At 41.8% G+C, this 5,022-nt stretch overlaps 1 protein-coding gene across 1 annotated transcript in view; it reads right to left on the reverse strand.

Moving 5' to 3' along the window:
- Nucleotides 1-3,453, reverse strand: part of LOC138969219 (uncharacterized) — a 43,717-nt gene extending 40,264 nt beyond the window's left edge. The window contains exon 1 of the mRNA XM_070341965.1: nt 3,059-3,453. The gene's annotated coding sequence lies outside the window, so the exon portion shown is untranslated. The remainder of the gene's footprint in view (nt 1-3,058) is intronic.
- Nucleotides 3,454-5,022: the final 1,569 nt, after the last annotated feature.

A 5,022-nucleotide genomic window follows, 5' to 3' on the forward strand; every position in this document is an offset into this window, starting at 1 on the left:
TTTGCACGATGTTTCTTCTGCTCTGGGGAATCTATATATCTATATATATATATATACGACTTGTGTCTGTCTGTGTGTGTGTGTGTGTGTGTGTGTGTGTGTTCGCGATGCACGGCCAAAGTTCTCGATGGATCTGCTTCAAATTTGGTGGGAATATTCAGGTAGACCCCGGACACAACCTGGTCGATGGTAATTTTCAACACGTGCTCTCAGCGCGCAGTGCTGAACCGATTTTGTTTTTTTTGTTCATCTTCCCAGATTCATTCCCAGTAACTCTTCCTTATCTTCTCCAGTGTTTTGCGTTTATCTCCCTTCCTTCGTGTGGCGTCAATCCATATTCCCGTTACTATTTTTAGAAGGTCACTGTCCACAACGCTCAATCCATATTCCCGTTACTATTTTTAGAAGTTTTCCTTCGTGTGGCGTCAATCGCGTACGGTGCGCCACTCACCCGGCGTACGGTGCGGCTTTACTTCTTCCCGGCGAAGCGGGTATTCATCTAGTATTAGATAAAGCGCGTGTCATAGTAAATGTAAAACTATAAGACTTGGTGTGTCTCTGTCCAATGTCATCAAAAACATTTGACGGAATAGTTACCATGGAAGTTGCCGGCGGGCACGAGTCATGTTATTACGATGTTGATGCATCAAAGCTCAGAAATCTACTTTTCTCTTCTTGGAATAAAAGTACACAGAGTTCATATTTTAATTGAGCAGCTGTTTTCCTCGCTGTATGGTTACATATTAAATCGTCATTATGAAATAAATTGTGATGACGATGGTTTTTCCTTCATAATTATTAACACAGTTAATGGTAAACTGGCACGATCATTGCAAGTCTTTTAGCATGGCTTTTTAGCTATTATTTCACATGGAAAAGTTTCCCAAAGAAGATTTTATCGGAGATTTTAGGATAATGATATCAATGAAAATTATGCCGGAGTGTAAGAATCATAACAAAAATGACCTTACTACTTAATTTTGAAAGCGTTATGGAAAAACCTCGGTGTGATGACACAGTGCTTGGTCGCAGAAGAATCTCAATGTCGCAGCCTACAACATTATCAGTAACACCTGCCTTGGAATTACTGTCTCATCACAGCATGACACGGTCTGACACTGAGTGAAAACACTCAATATTTGGCTTAATTGGTCAGTAATGAAAAGCAAACATCGTATGATTAAAAACCAGCGATATACTCAGAGTATGATGACGTGCAGATGGTTTTATACTAAGAAGGCACATAAAGCCTCACTCCATGCAATGTTTCAGGTCATCAGCATAAAAAAGAGTAGACATGAAACTTTGAACCTGCTGTTGTTGATATATGTAGTTAAACAACACTACACAGAGATCGAGAGACAGAGAGACAGAGAGAGAGAGAGAGAGACAGAGAGAGAGAGAGAGAGAGAGAGAGAGAGAGAGAGAGAGAGAGACAGAGAGAGAGAGAGTCTTTTTTCGAAATGTCTTTTTTCGTAATGTTTGCCAGTTATTACTTAAAAACTTCCGTTGGACACATGTACAGAACTAGAATTATTGACATGAATTCTGACGACTGAATTGGGAGATCTGGGGAGGGGGATGAGAGCGTGGGCATATAAGAGTGTGTGTGTGTGTTATGGGCGTGGAGGTAGTGCACATAATCAGTGAATCGGCCTCTCACATTCAAGTAATAACATTAACTGCGCATTTGGACGAATGAAAAACAAGTCGCGTAAGGCGAAAATACAATATTTAGTCAAGTAGCTGCCATTTTTCAGCAAGACCGTATACTCGTAGCATCGTCAGTCCACCGCTCACGGCAAAGGCAGTGAAATTGACAAGAAGAGCGGGGTAGTAGTTGCGCTAAGAAGGATAGCACGCTTTTCTGTACCTCTCTTTGTTTTAACTTTCTGAGCGTGTTTTTAATCCAAACATATCACATCTATATGTTTTTGGAATCAGGAACCGACAAGGAATAAGATGAAAGTGTTTTTAAATTGATTTGGACAATTTAATTTTGATAATAATTTTTATATATTTAATTTTCAGAGCTTGTTTTTAATCCGAATATAACATATTTATATGTTTTTGGAATCAGCAAATGATGGAGAATAAGATAAACGTAAATTTGGATCGTTTTATAAATGTTTTTTTGTTTTTTTACAATTTTCCGATTTTTAATGACCAAAGTCATTAATTAATTTTTAAGCCACCAAGCTGAAATGCAATACCGAACCCCGGGCTTCGTCGAAGATTACTTGACCAAAATTTCAACCAATTTGGTTGAAAAATGAGGGCGTGACAGTGCCGCCTCAACTTTCACGAAAAGCCGGATATGACGTCATCAAAGACATTTATCAAAAAAATGAAAAAAACGTATGGGGATATCAATCCCAGGAACTCTCATGTCAAATTTCATAAAGATCGGTCCAGTAGTTTGGTCTGAATCGCTCTACACGCACACACACACACACACACACACACACACACACACATACACACACACATACACACACACATACACCACGACCCTCGTTTCGATTCCCCCTCGATGTTAAAATATTTAGTCAAAACTTGACTAAATATAAAAAAGCGATGATCATGATTCACAATCATTAAACCCCATTTCCTCATCACTGCCGTCAGAGTAGTGATGGGATGAAGTCTGAGGCCCTCACAACAAACTACGCTGGTAAGGGAATAAAGCACGGGGCGAACCCGGCGTCAGAGCAAAAAGATTATCTTTGATCAGAGAAGGCGGAATTACCTATTGGCTTTATCGTAAGCTGTTTACAGGACGCGCAAAAATGATTAGCAAAATCATCAGAAATTCATCTCACTGCTTGTAACCTGACCTGACTGACTCTTGGCATAATCCCAGATCAGTCCCACAGGAAACGCATCCTCACGGACAGAAAGAAACCAGCCAATTAATTTAAGCCCAGAAGAGAGAGAGAGAGAGAGAGAGAGAGAGAGAGAGAGAGAGATCAAACGTGTGTATGTCCGACTCAGTGGCAGTGCAATACGTTTATCATGACACATCATTGTGAAGAGATGAGTCGAAGTACGTGCCTACCTGTGAAACCGCAACGCCCCACATGCACTTGTTTCTTGATTTCTCACGTACCTCAATGGATCACTCGGTCAATCGGCCCCACAAACCGGACACTGACAACACTGACCGCAATAATCCGCAACGAACCGCGTAGCCTACGATCGTACACGTTATGAACCCCACTGTTTTGTCAGTCATCGAACACAACACCAGGGTGGAAAAGTCAACCACTTGGTTAATCCATACATTTAACCAGAGCCTGTCATGATGGGCGATCAGACAGCAACGGGCAAAAGTGTGGAACCACATTAACTGACCAGCGGGTTGACGACACAGGTTGGAAACGAGCGAGTCCACCGAGTGGCAACAACGCTTCTTTCATTGATCGGGCATGTCGTCTGCTCACAACAATGTTTGGGTTTGTGTCCCCGCTGCGGCCGGTGCGTGGCAAGCCGAGTCTCCAACCAAAACATGTGCGCTATGTCCCATTCCCACATATGACACAAGAACAGCGCGACTGGGGTTGGAAACACGTATCCCGCCAAGCTTTTCTGGCTAGGTTAGCTGTGACGTCTACGGCGGGTCTCGTGCGTCCCTTTGACCTTAGCGCGGCGACCCTTTCAAGCACACCGACAGGTAGATTTTCTCCCGTCATTGTTTGCCTTGTGATTCACCTGAGACGATCCGTTTTAGAGCACACCGTTTGGCGTTTGTCGTCAGAAACTGTTTCCTTCTTAAAAATCCGAAGGCTTGAGCCAAAGCTTGCAGCGAGCCGGGAAAAAAAAGCGTGACTGAAATGGAGATCAGTTACCTGTCGCGATTTTCTGGACCGGCATTGTCTCCTAAACAAAAAACTTGAAAAGCTGAAGGTCGGAATGGGCAATGTGTTGTCAAACGGAGCTATTCTGCAGCTTCCTCTCAAAATTATCGAGATTCTAGACTGCATGAAAAGAGCATTGGTGGACGGTAAATCATGGCATAAAAAAGCTTTGTTAATGCATTGACGTAAGTTGTGATGGGGATAGAGATCGAGCGGAAGAGATTTGGAATAGTAGATGTGTTGGGTGCCCTACCTCTGACCTCAGTGCGCACGTACCTGAGATTGGTTTCATATTAGTTGCACGCGCTGCTTCCTCCTCCCTCTGACCCTCACCGCCTGTCTTCTTCCTTAGCCTCACTCAGCATCTTTGAGTGACTGCACCCCCACCCACACCTCAAAGATACACCGGCCACACACACACACACACACTTGACTAAATAACAAGTCGCGTAAGGCGAAATTACTACATTTAGTCAAGCTGTGGAACTCACAGAATGAAACTGAACGCACTGCATTTTTTTCACAATGACCGTAGTCCGCCGCTTGTGCAAAACGGAGTGAAACTGACGAGCCTGTTTAGCGCGGTAGTGGTTTCGCTGTGCTGCTTAGCACGCTTTTTACATTTAGCCAAGTTTTGACTAAATGTTTTAACATAGAGGGGGGAATCGAGACGTGGGTCGTGGTGTATGTGTGTGTGTGTGTGTAGAGCGATTCAGAGTAAACTACTGGACCGATCTTCATGAAATTTTTCATGAGTTCCTGGGTATAATATCCACAGACGTTTTTTTTCATTTTTTCGATAAATGTCTTTGATGACGTCATATTCGGCATTTTGTAAAAGTTGAGGCGGCACTGTCACACCCTCATTTTTCAATAAAATTGATTGAAATTTTGGCCAAGCAATCTTCGACGAAGGCCGGACTTTGGTATTGCATTTCAGCTTGGAGGCTTAAAAATTAATTAATGACTTTGGTCATTAAAAATCTGAAAATTGTAATCAAATTTGTTTTTATAAAACGATCCAAATTTACGTTTATCGCATTCTTCATCATTTTCTGATTCCAAAAACATATAAATATGTTATATTCGTATTAAAAACAAGTTCTGAAAATTAAAAATATAAAAATTATGATTAAAATTAAATTTCCGAAATCGATTTAAAAAC

Source organism: Littorina saxatilis, linkage group LG6 (assembly GCF_037325665.1).
Source record: "Littorina saxatilis isolate snail1 linkage group LG6, US_GU_Lsax_2.0, whole genome shotgun sequence".
NCBI lineage: Eukaryota > Metazoa > Mollusca > Gastropoda > Littorinimorpha > Littorinidae > Littorina > Littorina saxatilis.